The sequence below is a fragment of the Schistocerca americana genome, chromosome 2 (genome assembly GCF_021461395.2).
Source record: "Schistocerca americana isolate TAMUIC-IGC-003095 chromosome 2, iqSchAmer2.1, whole genome shotgun sequence".
NCBI classification, from domain to species: domain Eukaryota; kingdom Metazoa; phylum Arthropoda; class Insecta; order Orthoptera; family Acrididae; genus Schistocerca; species Schistocerca americana.
Window position 1 is genome coordinate 675,059,249 of NC_060120.1, and position 15,352 is coordinate 675,074,600.

The window sequence follows — 15,352 nt, forward strand, 5'->3', positions numbered from 1 at the left end:
ATCCCATCTACTATCAGCTGATCGTTCTATTAAGGTCCTCTTATAGTCGTAGAGACCGCTATATAGCGCGACGATTACGTAGCATTGTCAGTTCAAAACGAAATATTATGTTTGTACTATCATTTACCGTTTGTTCATCTCAATAATTTAAAAAGTATTTGTTGCCAAGTACCGTGATTCATTGTTATGATCTAGAATCAGATATTATGTTTTCTGCAAGTGCTAACTTACTTTTTAATCATCAATATTGTGAGAAGGAATGTTGCTACTCACCATATAGCAGAGATGCTGTGTCGCAGATAGGCACAGCGAAAAGACTCTCACAATTATAGTTTTCGGCCGTTAAGGCCTTCGTCAGGAAAAGACAAGCACACACACATACACACACACACGCACACACACGCACACACACACACACACACACACACACACACACACAAGCAACGCAACTCACACACACGACTGCAGTCTCAGGAACTGAAACCAGACTGCCACAGTTGCCTGAGTGTGCAGTCGAGTGTGAGAGTTGCGTGTGTGTGTGTATGTGTGTGTGTGTGTGTGTGTGTGTGTGTTTGTGCATGTCTGACTTTTGTTGACGAAGGCCTTAACGGCCTAAAGCTATAATTGTGAGAGTCTTTTCGCTGTGCCTATCTGCGACACAGTATCTCTGCTATATGGTGAGTAGCAACTTTCCTTCTCACAATATTGTTACATTCCAACCTGGATTTTCCATTGTTTGATTTTTAATCATCAGGTATGACATCAATGTAATATAATGCAAGTCGGGACGAAAGTGGAACTAACGCTGTTAAAAATATGGAAATTGATCACGCGTCGTATTCGATCTATGCTTTACATTCAGTTGCCAATCATCTTCGCTGCAGTTGCATATGAAGCATAATATACAGATCGACACAGAAATGATTCAAGTGGTTTCACATATAAACACGAGCATTAGCTAGAGTGTGAGGAAAGAAAAAAAAACAGAGAGAAAGACGCCCAATATGGGCATTGCATTACCAACTTTCCACAGAATTATGAGATCAGTCTTCCGCAATTGTAAATACATATATTCAGCATAAAGAAACCGTAAGACAATTAACAAATAGCCGCACATTTCGAAAGGTCGAGTACTTACATTGCAGATTAGAGCATTAACGAAAATGGTGTTGACGATGTGTCACAAAAGACTGTGCAGGTCCGTTCTGCCGCACTCTGCCTCCGTTAGTGCAGTGACTTATGTGGAATGTTAATCTCACACAGAAACCGCCCTATCGTTCGTCGAACTCATGTCACGTGGAATTTTGCCGTACGTGTTTAGGATGCCTTAAACTGAGCCTGCCTTATCGTAACGAATGTCTTTGCACTCGCTTCTGAGATAAAGAATTGTTACAGCCGTTGTAAAAAGAGTCGTTTCGGACATTGCCCCTTTCAAGTCAGATAATTTGCCTAGAGAATAAACTGTTTGGTGCGATAGAAAAGCACGCATAAAATTCGAAGGTAACTGATTTGCGTCTTGGAGATAAACAGTTTCTTGCTTGTCGACTGCTTCCATTTGCAACACGTTAGGATTCGACGAGGAGGGCAGTGATTCATCTCTGAAATATATAATTTGAATGTGGAGTTTTCAAGAGATGTTCCAAATCGATTCATCCAAGCTACGGGCAGACCCATCATCCTTTTTATAGATATACTTCATGAACATAACATTATAGCTTCCAGAGTGGTACTTTATGGTGATCTGCTAGGATAGCGTAATATACAGCGCGCTTGCTTGCGAGACAGGATGGTGAGACAGACCTGGATCGAATTCACACGGCGGATTCACAGCCGGGACTGTTGCACCCGACAGCCTGACTGTGGCTTTTAGGCGGTATCTCAAGCTCGTTTAGGGAAATTCTGGGATGTTCCGCAATTTCCGCCTCGAGTACACCGACAGTTAAAATGAGATCACACACTTTACACGATTCACAGCCAGGTGGCGCGCACGGCTTCCCTCCTTTAAGCCGTCCTCACATGGGACGAGGCAGCTAACGTTGACGTGGACGTGGACGCGGACGTAACATCCGACCTCACGCGTTCTCCAGCAGCCGTTGTGGGTTTTATTTGGCTCGTGAACCACACAGTTTCCTTAAGAAAATGGCCGCACGTAAAATAGCTCCGTTAATTCTGTTAGTACTTATCGAAGAAGAGCGGAGAAAATCACGAAGAAGATTCTGACTCGTCGATGGTTTGAACAGCGAATTTCTGGTGGAGGAACACTTTATAGAGCAGTACAACGATCTATGATAGATACCGTACAAGTTATTCCTTAACTCAATTTAATTTTCATCCCATTCCGGATTTAAATTGGATATGGTTAATGTATAGTGTGTAACGTCAGTCTGTGCATGCGTAATATCCACATTCTCGATGTTACGTTGACCACCAACACTCTCAAACTTACCTTCAAGTAAATTTCAAGACGGCGATACGTTTCGTAATTTCATTCGTATGGAAGAGGAGATTGTTTCATAGCTGCTCGCCTTCACTGAAAAAGACGTTTACTGGCAAGATACAAACATGAGCCAGCTCATCAGCGACGTCATCGGTCCCATCGGATTAGGGAAGGATGGGGAACGAAGTCGACAGTGCCTTTTCACAGAAACCATCCGGGCTTTTACCTGAAGCGATTTAGGAAAAAGACGGGAATATTAAATCAGGATGGCCGGACGCGGGTTTGAACCGCCGACCTTCCGAATGCAAGTCAAGTGTATTAACCACTGCACAACCTTGCTCGATCAAAAACGTCAACTGTGTAGTTTGTGTTTATTTTGAGACATAGACTGACAGTCACGTTAATATTTCCGGCCTTTGCAACAATAATTGCAGCAAATGTATTATTTATAACAAATGATATCAACTTTTGTCATAATATTTCTATTAAATGAATAACAAAGACCCAGAATCTTTAAGAAAACAAAAGGTGAAAACATTCTGAAACGTGGTGGACGGGAAGATGTCACCTTCCTCCCCACAACTCGAAGCTCACGACACTGTCAGCTGTGCTACAACTTCGACATGACAATTAATACACCGTTTAACTGTCTAAAAAACTGTATCTACAAATGTCATTATTTGACATTTAATACGCAAATTGTACCAAAAAGATGCGCTTTTGGTAAATAATCATCGTGTCGTAGCACTTAAACAGTGCACTTTCGTAGCCCACAAACTGTAACACTGAAAATATCATCTATAGGACGCTTTCACCTACCGATATGTAGTTTCCTGACATTTTGTCATAACAAACCATAGTTAAAACGACGCCTTTTCGAGATATTCCCCGTTTGCTGGGGCTCTGAAGCAGCTTATATTCATATCACATGTTCTATGAGAAATAAAACCCATCAATTACTATGTTTAACGCCACACAATATGCCGACTCCTTTGCTATGGTTGTAAAGTAAAACGAAGTCGCATCCTATTGGCCAAGTTCCTCCCCAAGAGGTAAAAATCTAATACACGAGATCCTTCATTTCACGCTCCGCGTTTCAGTGGAATGAGGAATTTCACGCTGTGATGTCACCAGCTCTTCGTCCACGTGCGTATAACGTCCCGCGAGAGGACAGGAAAGATGCTAAGCTGCAAAGTTAAGTAAAGCAATAGTTTCTGATAACAGAATAAAATCTACATCTACACACCTACACTCTGCTAGACACCTTGCGGTATTTGGCGAATGGTATGTTGTGTACCAATGTTACTTCCCCCTTACCTGTCTCAGTCGCGAATGATTCGCGGGAAGAACGATTGTCGGTAAGGCTTCATGTAGACTCGATCTCTCTATCTTCATCGTCTTTGTTTGACTCTTCTAGGAACGCGCGCTCTCGGAATTTTAACAATAAATCACACCGTGATTCACAACGCATCTCTTGCAACGTCTGCCACTTGAGTTGGTTGGTTCCCAGCGATCTGAATTCAATTGTAATTAAATAATAAGCCAAGATCGCAAAATAGTAGAGACGTTTTATTAATAGTGACCGGTTTCAGTCTATAAAGATCCTCTTCAGACCGTAAGGCACCTCCTTTAGTGGTCTACGAACTGTATGTTAGAAGGCACACTCTTCAACTGTTCAAGCGGATCACTGAAGGAGATTCCTTACGGGCTGAAGATGATCTGAACTGATTAAAATCGGTCATCATTAATAAAACATCTTCTCTTTTTTGTGATCAATCCTGATTAATTCACTACCAAAACAAAATAAATTTGGTAAATGCTGAGTGCAGGGGACCCCATATTAGACGATATTAACGATAAGAAGTACAAGAGTGAGGCTCTTTCTGGTGAGATTTTTGTTTAGTATTCACCGATTTCTTCTTCTGATTTTGAGTCGCTGTCAACAGTGAGTCGGTCTCAACGTTTACAATCACCACGTGAGTTTGGTCAGGAATACGGGACGGCATCTCCTACACATCAAAGAATTAGACAAGGGCTCCAGCAGATCTTGACGTAAACTGAAATGTACATGCATCCTCCGGGTGTTCTTTCAGGACACATGGCGCAGTAAACAGAGATTTACACGTAGTACTGTTGTCGTTTGACATCCAGTCCTCGTGCCAGGCGACAGCTAGCTGTTCCTAGCGCTGTTGCTCCGCCTTTTGTCATAGTTTTGAAAGCGCCCGGGAAGTGGGATCCTTATACAACCGTCTGGGGTAAATTCGTTTTCTTTTTTTTCTTTGGAAGTATCCGATTGATTTGGGTCAATATATTTCAATAAATCTTAGTTAAAGTTCACTAAGTAAGGACTAGCGCGTAGGTAGTTTCGTTCGATTTTTATTAAATAAATGAATTTAAAAAAACAGCGAGAAGTCCGCTTAGAGACTGTCCCGTACACATATTGTCCATATTCACTTGCGTGTGTAATTTATATCACAGCTACCGATTGCTATGAGGCGAGCGCACGGAGGTGTTGTCAGCCAACTTATTGTCGATGTGTCCGGGAAAGTAATCCAATTTGACCCAAATGTCCGAGGTTTTCCTAGTCTTTGTCCCGGGTCGGCAAATCAAGAGAGGGCAGGGATACCCATTCCTCATGTGCCCGTCTGGGGCGTTTCGCCGTGACAATGGCGTTTCAAACCACACAGACTTTACACTTGAAAATCATATTGCTCACAAACAGCAACGGAATAGAGTCAGTCAATCTGTGACAAATGCTAAACTCATGAATTTTCATACATTGACCGACAACAGACATAGACCAGCTGTCCTATGAAAAAACGACTGTGGTCTTGGCATAGGAAATGGGAAAGCTGCAGCTGACTCTACTGTCCCAGAAGAAGAACTGAACCGGTACTTCATAGTACCTACAACCACAACACTAACGGCAAACGAAACAGAGACTCATTGACTATTTCGTGGGGATAAACGACTGCTACCACGAAAAATTTTATCTTCAGCATGTTACTTGCAGTACCGTCAAACAAACCATGAAGAGTATGAGGTCAGCATATAATAGACACGATGGCATCACGGTCAAAATGATGAAGCTTATTACTGACCCACTACTGCCCACTATAACAGATACCCTCGACCACTAGCCAAGAGTGTTTTTCCTCAGGCCTGGAAACAGGGGCTAGTTAAGCCACTACGTAAAAAGGACGTTGCCAGAGCATTCTTGGATCACCTACCTGTTCGCATTTTTCTGCACTGTCCAAGACCTTATAATATATAATCCACGACCAGCTAATAAGCTACTTAAGTGCAAATAGTTAGACGAATACCAATCAGGTTTTCGTCAACATCGTAGCACAACATCTGCCGTAATAAAGGTAACAGATAACCAGAACTTGCCGCGTGTGGACAAGAGGCGAATGTCACGTGCTACTTAGACTTCAGCAAAGCCTCTGAAAGTGTCGAACTCGACATTTTACTTGCCAAATTTAGCAGCCTAAATTTCTCGCAAAGTGCGGTGCAGTGGTTTCACTCATACCTGACGTCTCGCCAGCAGGGCGTCGTGTCCGGAACCATGGAGGCAGGTAGTATCGGCCGTTCCCCTGGCTTCAGTATTAAATCCTATACTTTTTCATTGTACGCCAACAATGTGTCATGAGATTTGTCGTACTGAAAATAAATGTATGGTGATGACCTCCAGTTGTAGGCCTATCTGTGCCAAAACCAGTAAACCTGAAGAATTTCAGTACTGACTCGTGTGCACTACAAAATGGGTTCAACCCACCCAATACCCAAGAGGTACTGGTTGGTCATTCAAGGCAATCCCTACCACCTTCAGTCTTAAATGGGGCAAAAAAATGGAACAAATATGAATTTCTCTTCCTCAACAAGAACTCTTGGAGTAATAATAGATAAAAATCTAAATTATACTGAGCACGTGAGTACAGTGCGCAAGAAGGCATCAGCATCTCTCCATGAACTACAAAAATGTTTAAGAACCTCTTCCCTCTTGACCGGATAAAGGTTCTACAAACACTTACACTCCCAACCACTGATTACAGCGATATTATCTTGCAAGGTCTTTCTTAGGAAAACTAAGGGCGTCTGGAACTGGTTATGAACGCCTATGTTCGACATACTTGTCATGTTCGATTCTTCGACTGTATTTCACCATCATACGCGCGCAGACAAGGGAAGATATTTCCATACATTCTGTCTCCTGCGTTGTCTCATGAACGTAGACTGTTGCTCATATCAATTCTCAACATTAAAGCTATTGTCTGAACAATATGATAGGAACACCTGTTCCTCTCAAAGCAAAATCCTTTCTGTCCCATTCCATCGCTCAAACACTTTCTCGAAGTCCATATCAGTAACAGGAAGCCGACTCTGGAATAATATCCCTCGTTACATTAGAAAGCTGCGCAACATCTTCAGTTTCAAAATATATTTAATGACATATTTACTGAAGGGACACTCATTACCTTTTTACATTCTTCTATTCAACCATATCTTCCTCATGAACTAGTTTCCTTAGCTGCTGAATATCTTAAAATTGCCCTGCCCCAGAACCTCCTGTATCAGGAAATATCTCTTTTTTACGTCTATAATTTCTTTTTATATCTGCCAGTATAATCATCATTATTATTATTTTCATTATTATCGTTACTAGTTGCAGCAGCAGCTGTAGTAGAATTACTACCAGCAAAAAATTAACTTAATTAGCTCTTTGTCAATAATATTTATTAACAGTATCTCAATAGACACTCAAACCATTTTATCTATTCGTCATATTAAAATTATTGTTATTCATTAGGTTACTGTGATGGAAGAAAGTACTAGGCGTAGAGAAGGAAAATAACAATTTCCTTTCACATTTAGTTACATTACAGTCCTAAGCGAAAGTTAAAGTTTACCCCCAAATTTCTGTCTTCATTCAGGCGGACGATATTTTCGCGTAATCTGATAAAATCTTCTTAAAACATCCTGTACCATGTATGAGGCGTCTGGTCAGGAGGGTAAGATCTGTTTGGACAACTGCCACTGCTCAGTCAGCTGTTCTGCTCTCTCTCTCTCTCTCTCTCTCTCTCTCTCTCAAGTAGCTGATAATCGTCTCCATGCAGAAAGCCTAGCCGACCTTTCGACTGTCGTTCCGCGGAAAACATTTAGCTTCTTCAATAGTAATAATATTTAATGCATTACCATATGCTACGCTTTTGGAGCCTCTGAAATATGCTGGAAACTTTCTCTACTTCTCCTGTCACTGACAGGGCACTATGATACGCGTATATGAGACAACGTCAACCACGCAGAGACAATGAAAAGAGACTGAATCATCAGAAAATGGGCACCAATGGTCTCCAGAAGCACTGCTGCACTTGTCGGAGAGAACGAATAGACACCGTTGACTTTTTTGTCTGAAGTTCAGGATGTTTAAAGTACAATGGAGGAGACCTTTCTGTTGGGCCACAAATCTTTTCACTTTTTGGAAAGTGTACGATGTAATAGGATCAACGTCCTTCTTCCTAACTCGTACTTTTCCGACAGGGATTGTCTCGGAGATGTCTGCGATAAAGACAGCTCAGCCGCTTCATATCGTTGCTTAGTGAAGGCTTGTATGTGGTTAACACCGCACTGAGAGTTAGCAGGAGCTAAATACCTTCGAACGTACATTTAAGTTTTTCTCCGCTCGTAAGTGTCTCTGCGGAGATGAAAGCTCAAACCTTTCTTCCTCTTGTCAGCTAGAATAGTATTCACCTTTCGATAGCCATGATTCCACTGGTGTTGCATTCGCTTTGCTTGACTGGAAATCTAGTGCATAGATAATGCTTTTTTTTTTTTTTTTCCTTCTGTTCTGTTTCGCTCGAAGTCTGTCCACTATGGCGAAAGGTGATAGCTAACCGGAGAAAATAAAAAAGATGAAGAAAACCTTGTTCCCTACTCAAGCCCAAGAATTCGTGTATCCAGTGAGGGATTAGGTTGAGAATGAAAAGGAGGAAAATGACGCCTATTTCCTGTTTATGGTTGTTGCAAGAGACATGACACCGATTGTGGCGAAACTGGTACAAACAAGCAAAAGCAGCCAATGAGGAAACAAATGGCAACTCTGAATGACTTTCAGAAGAGTGGCAGCCATCGTAGTTCGTATAACACATCACAAGAGAAAGGATTATGCAACACTTAGAAGGTGCTTATGTTGCATCAAGAAGACTAGCTCCTTAAAGGCGGGACGTTTTCATTGCTTGCGGACGGGAATGAAAAAGGTTCAGTCACTCAATTGTAGATGGTGTACGGATGTAACCGTTCAGTGGGCGAAAGATAAGTGGACTTCAGAGTAAAATATTGAATTGTTTGAAATTGTGTCGCAAAAATGACGCAATTTTCAGCATAAAACATAAACTAAACTGCTAGAAGTAATGAAATGGTGCCGTTACCATTAGATATAAAGTTCTGAGTTTTTCACAGTAGAATGTGATTTAACAAAATGTTTACTAGACATTTTTCTCGTTTTGGTCCATACTACCGTCTGTAAGCTGCCCAACCTACAATCTTTGCAACAACAGTACCAGTACATGCATCCCACTGTCAGTGGTATCAGAACAGATGTTTGGAAGGTAGAAGACGAGCTACTGGCATAATTGAAGCTGTGGGGAAGGGCCGTGAGTCGTGCTTGGGTAGCTCAGTTAGTAGAGCACTTGCCCGCGAAAGGCAAAGGTCCCGAGTTAGAGTCTCGGTCCGGCACACAGTTTTCATCTGCCAAGAAGTTTCGTATCAGAACAGTCTTTGATTATAACTTTCGAGTCGTTCGTTTCCGTTCTGGGGACCTTTACCTCAAAACCGTTACATTTGCAGTGATACTTCAACCATCTTTCATGGCGACGAGAGTGTTTTCAGTGGGATTTTTCCATTGTCACCACAGAAACAAAGTACATGCGGATTCAACTGCATGTTTAAAGTGCACAATTTACAATGGCAAGCAGCTACATACCAAAATTACAGCCTTTCCAACCGTCAACTCCAAATTAAATAAGCTTCAGGAATTCAGTCTTTATCACATAATACAACTGCTGCAATACTGAAGTAATGTTTTTTGTACTGCCTTTGTTCTCTCTCTCAGTGTACTGATCAGCTTATTTAACATTCGTTTTCTCACCGCGATAAACATGCATAAATCTAATATTTTGTTTAGTTCGAAATAAGTAGATGACTCATAAAATTAATAATAATGAATTATGAGTGTATGGCATTGGTGGCCGGGAGACCCCTCGCGGGGCGGTTCGGCCGCCGCTCCACAAGTTCTTTAACGCCACTACGGCGACTTTCGAGTGAATGAGGATGAAATGGTGATGAAAGACACAGAACGCCCAGTTATCTCGAGGCAGAGAAAATCCCTGACCCCGCCGGGAATCTAACCCGGGACCCCGAGCGTGGGAAGCGAGAATGCTACCGCAAGATCACGAGCCGCGGACATAAAATTAATAACAGGTTAATTATAAACTTTGCGATTCGTATCTCGTAACGAAACCATACGCGTGATCCCTTAATACTTAAAGCGCGAGCAGGTCGTACTGTGTCATAGTTACATGAAATTTTCTCGTGTTAAAAATCTCTAAGAGAGTTCCGGTTTGGAATAGATGAAAATTTGCTGTATTCTTAAAATTTCATTCGCTAAATGTATTCAGATCACTTAGTAGCAAAAAAATTCCCTGCATGTCGAAAATGCGGTGTAAGTCCTCAGAAAATGATTTTCCGTAAACAGTTCGTATATTGTCTTAATAATTTGCTGCCGAAAATAAAAGTGAAACGAAAACGTAGTGCTGTCTTCCAGAATACACTGATGGAAGTTCAATCTGCGTACAACGAACAAGTAGTTTTCGAGTTTGAGCGAGTTGAATGGCCGGCCGCTGTAGCCTAGCGGTTCTAGGCGCTCCAGTCCGGAACCACGCTGCTGCTACGGTCGCAGGTTCGAATCCTGCCTCGGGCATGGATGAGTGTGACGTCTTAGGTTAGTTAGGTTTAAGTCGTTCTAACTCTAGGAGACTGATGACCTCAGATGTTAAGTCCCATAGCGCTTCGAGCCATTTGAACCAAGTTGAATGCAATGTAAGATTAAGTGTGTGTTCCGCGCGGACCTGCAAAATCTGCTCCATGCCTTCACGTGTTCCTGCTGAACTGTCCATTCTAAAGTAATTTTGAACAGACTATAGCAATCTAATCGCTCTCCTTACACGAATGAAACGGTAAGAACCCCAAATAACTGGTGCATTGGGAAGTACTCCCTGCCATGCACTTCAAAGAGGTTTGCAGTGTATGGACGCTGATGCAGATAGCAGAGCTAGATGTTCAAGTGGTAGACAATCACACGTCAAGAACTCTCTCACGTCTGGTACGATGTTCCCAATGGCTATGGTAGTGTGCTGGCATCGTCGTGGACGTGGAGGGATGTAATAATTTCCACTGCAGGAGGATGCAACACAAGGGTCTGGAAAATCGTGCAGAGTGTGCCTAAGATCTTCCATCTCAGATGTCACGTTTGGGTTTATTTCCATGTCTCATGAACTGAGGACAATGTTTGATGGTGATTAGTCCTACGACGGAAAAACTCCCATTTATGTATCACCAAATTTGTGATTCGAAAACTTCACTTCCCATCTATGACATACGCAGAGTTCATATAGCTGAAAAAAATGATCATACATTTGTTACACGAAACTGTACTGAAGTCAGCCTATAAGGAGGTGACCCGTTTATGTGTTACCAAATTTGTGATTCGAAAACTTCACTTCCAACAATGAAATACGCAGAGTTCACATAGCTGAAGAAACGATCACGAAGTTGTTACGCGAAACAGCATTAAAGTAATCGGATGAGGAGGCGACACCGCAAATTGCATGCGGTAATAAATTATTTCTACAGAGCAGTGACACTCTTTGTCGTCAGAGAAGTCCTACTATTTCAAATGATTGTTTGACTGGTCACTGATGTCCGCCCCGGTAGCTGAGTGGTCAGCGTGACAGACTGTCAATCCTAAGGGCCCGGGTTCGATTCCCGGCTGGGTCGGAAATTTTCTTCGCCCAGGGACTGGGTGTTGTGTTGTCCTAATCATCATTTCATCCCCATCGACACACAGGTCGCCGAAGTGGCGTCAAATCGAAAGACGTGCACCAGGCGAACGGTCTACCCGACGGGAGGCCCTAGCCACACGACATTTCCATTTTTACTGGTCACAGATAGGACTAATCAACTAAGATACAGATAATAATATTCATCGGAATCAATATACAGTCTAAGACGAAAAAAAAGACGCACCACGAAGCAATCCGAATGGGACGGAAATTGGTAGATGTGATGTACATGTACAGATAAAGAAATGATTACGATTTCAAAAAAACTAGTTGGTCTATTCAAGGGAACGAGCTTCACAAATTGAGTAAACCAATAATGCGTTGGTCCACCTCTGGCCTTTATGCACGCAGTTATTCGGATTCGCATTGTTTGACAAAGTTGTTGGATGTCCTCCCGAGGGATATCGTGCCAACGTCTGTCCAGTTTGGCGCCTTTTCTCGTCAAAATCCCGAACTGGTTGGAGAGTCCTGTGCACAATGCTCCGAACGTTCTCAGCTGGAGGGAGATCCGGCGACTTTGCTGGCCAAGGTAGGGTTTGGCAACCACGAAGACAAGCAGTGAAAGCTCTCGCCGAAACAGGGCGGGCATTATCTTGCTGAACCGTAAGCCCAGGATGGCTTTACACGAACGGCAGCAAAACGGGGAACAAAATATCTTCGACGTGCCGCTGTGCTGTAAGGGATGACAACCAAAGTGGTCCTGCTATGAAACGAAATGACACCCTAGACTAATACTCCTAGCTGGCGGGCCGTACGGCCCGCGACAGTCAGCTTGGTATCCCACAGCCCTCCGGTGCATCTCTAGAGACGTCTTCGGTCTGAAATATAATTCAATGCAGTGGAATTGTCTTCAGTGATGAGCCCCCCTTCGAACTGAGCCCCGATGACCAGCGCGTCGTTGTTCTTGTCCTATAGTGTATATGTAAATTTGACCTTCTACCAAAGAAATAACAAATCACATTAAATAGCTCAAAGAAAATTTTAAATGGAAAAGATACTAGAGGGATTTCAAAAAGTCAGTTACACGTCATTATGGGATGCCAAGTAATTTTTATTGAATGCTGCATTACAATTCAAAGTGACACATATACACGACGCTATTTTTCAATATGTATGTTGTGTCTGTTCTTTCGGACATACGCGAAAAAACAGACCCATTTTGATCCAGCAGCCATTGTGAATTAAGACACAACTGAACTGCAGACATTGGTTGGGAGCGGGCATTGATTGTTACTTAATGTAATGAAAAAAATGTGTGATTGCTTTTTCAGTGTTTTTCGGGTAGCACTTCTTGAAGGTGAACAGCAACTTGCCGAGTGTCGGCTTTTCTTTCCTGTGATAATAATAGTAAACATGACGACAGACGCATCCTCAGCAAACGAATCTATACTGGTTATCCGCTTATCCATAGAACGTTTTTTCCCCCGAAAGCTTTAACCTCCGTTGTTTTTCCAGCTTCCTTTTATTTGACGAACATTTCTTTGCCAATCTTCACAATAGTGTTTGCGTTTATATTCAGAGCTGCAAAATTTCTAAGATTACACTGTTAACAGGGAGCAGCCGGCTTCCAGCGCGTTTTTCGAAATATTGTACGCGCGTAACACACAAACCATTTATCTCGACTGACCTCGTACATCCCGACCAAGAGAATGACATGGAACTTTTCCACTCATAACTTACGAATAACTTCTTTCCGACATTGTTCAGTACCACACAAGAAAAATAATAACACCTGCAACAATATAAATGACAACAAACAAAATCACAGGGTGCAACAATTGCACAGCACAGCAAGCTGCCTGAAACTCGACCACAGTGTGAGCGGGAAGTGCTGTTACGGTGTGGTGAACGTTTGGTTGCTGCGGCTACGCGTATAGTGGGATTGGCGAAATGCTGACCGTGTCTCCCTATGGGCTTTCTCCCTACTACTTCCATCGTAGCTGTCAATCCTAAAGCAATTTTGAACACGCTGTATATTAATGCCTCTATGCACGCTATAATTAGTATAATTTTGTCCGCGCCATTCCTTTCAGGAGCGATCGTAGAGGATTGTAGTATATTCGTAGAGTAATCAGGCAAGATGGTTTTTGAAATTTCGTAAGTAGGTTTCTCGGGATAGGTTGTATCTATCTCCAAGCACCTGCCAGTTCAGTTTCTTCAGTATCTCCGCAACACTCTCTCATGGGTCAAACAAACCTGTAAGATTTCTGCTGTTCTCCATTGTATGCACGGAATATTCCCTATTAGTCCTATGTGGTACAGGTCCACACAATCAAGCAGCATTCTAGGATGGGTCGCACAAGGATAATTTCATCTCAGATCATACGGGACATGTCATTCCATGATCACGAACTTCCCTGGAAAAAAAATGTTAGACCTCTACATCATACGTGTCTAGAAATAAAATATTTTCATATTTTTTTGGTTTTTGTAAATCCTTTGAAAAATGTATCTTTCTTAAATAACTCTTAAAACAGTAGAGAAGCAAAAAAATATAACTAATAAACGAAATGTACTGAAGGCCTGGCAGACGTTTTGATGTAAAGCTCCCTCTTTATATGTTAAAATTTAGCTCACACACACACACACACACACACACACACACACACACACACACTTATGGACTTTCTTTTAACTTGCAAATTTAAGAAGCAAATAGAAAAATTTTAATTTTTTTCTACTTAAAAATATTTTTCTAATTTGTAAAGTCACAGAATGATAACCTTTCTTATTATATTACCAGATACAACCTATCTGTTTATGAACAATATCTTCTCTGCTCCAGGTATACATATTATGTAAATATTTATTGTCAAAAATTTGAAAATCACATTTTTGTGAATTTTCACGAATTATTTACTCAAAAAATCCCAATCACAGAACTTATGACAACTGCACAATATATTCTTTGGTTAATGTGTTAGTAGTTACTGCAACGAAGGGCAACATTTTTCTGTGTAAAGTGTTAGGAATTTTTCAACATTCTGCATATTTCGCATCATTCAGTTTCTAGTCTCTAATATGCATGTTGGCAACACTCTTCCAAGCTCTCTTCTGTTTGTAACAAACGAATAAGAACTTACAAATGAATCATTTTGCATAGACATCTGTGTTTGGCTTGAACTTTTTGTTAGATACAGTGTCAGTGAGGAAATACAGTAGTGAAAAGGTGAGGTATGTGGACTGTGGAAAAAGACACAAGAAAGTGCTGTTTAAGAAAAGTGGAAACACTTGCTGGATATCTGTCATAGGTACTGCAGAAGTATGTTGGTCCTCAAGTAACTATGCCACCATTAGATCCATTATGCAGGAATTGGTATACCCGCTTGAATAAGAAATTTAGTTATAACCCATCTCAACGATCACCGTCACTGGAATGTGAAACTGAAGAAGGCAGTGTAGGTGTTCACATTCCTGGGTGTGAAATCGTTTGATGCGTTGGCTGTTAGCATTTCTGTTGTAGCCCCTAATATATCACCCCTAAATCCCCAGGCATGATAAGAAGCACAAGTAGAAAACTGAACGTACAAAGAAAACTGGAAGAACTTGCAACACGTTTTACACAAGCAACATCTTCAAGAACTTGTGAAGTGTATAATGTCTATGCGCTTGGTGCTGAACCTGAAGGCAGTGATACGAACACACAATGTTATGTGTGTTTTCAAAATCTAAACAATTCTATTTTGGTAGCCACCGATTCTGAGAAGGTACAATTACTGACACTGATACCAAATAGCTAGTCAAGGAGCAGATACAGAAATAGATACCCACTTCCTCACATTATTTAATTTCTGAA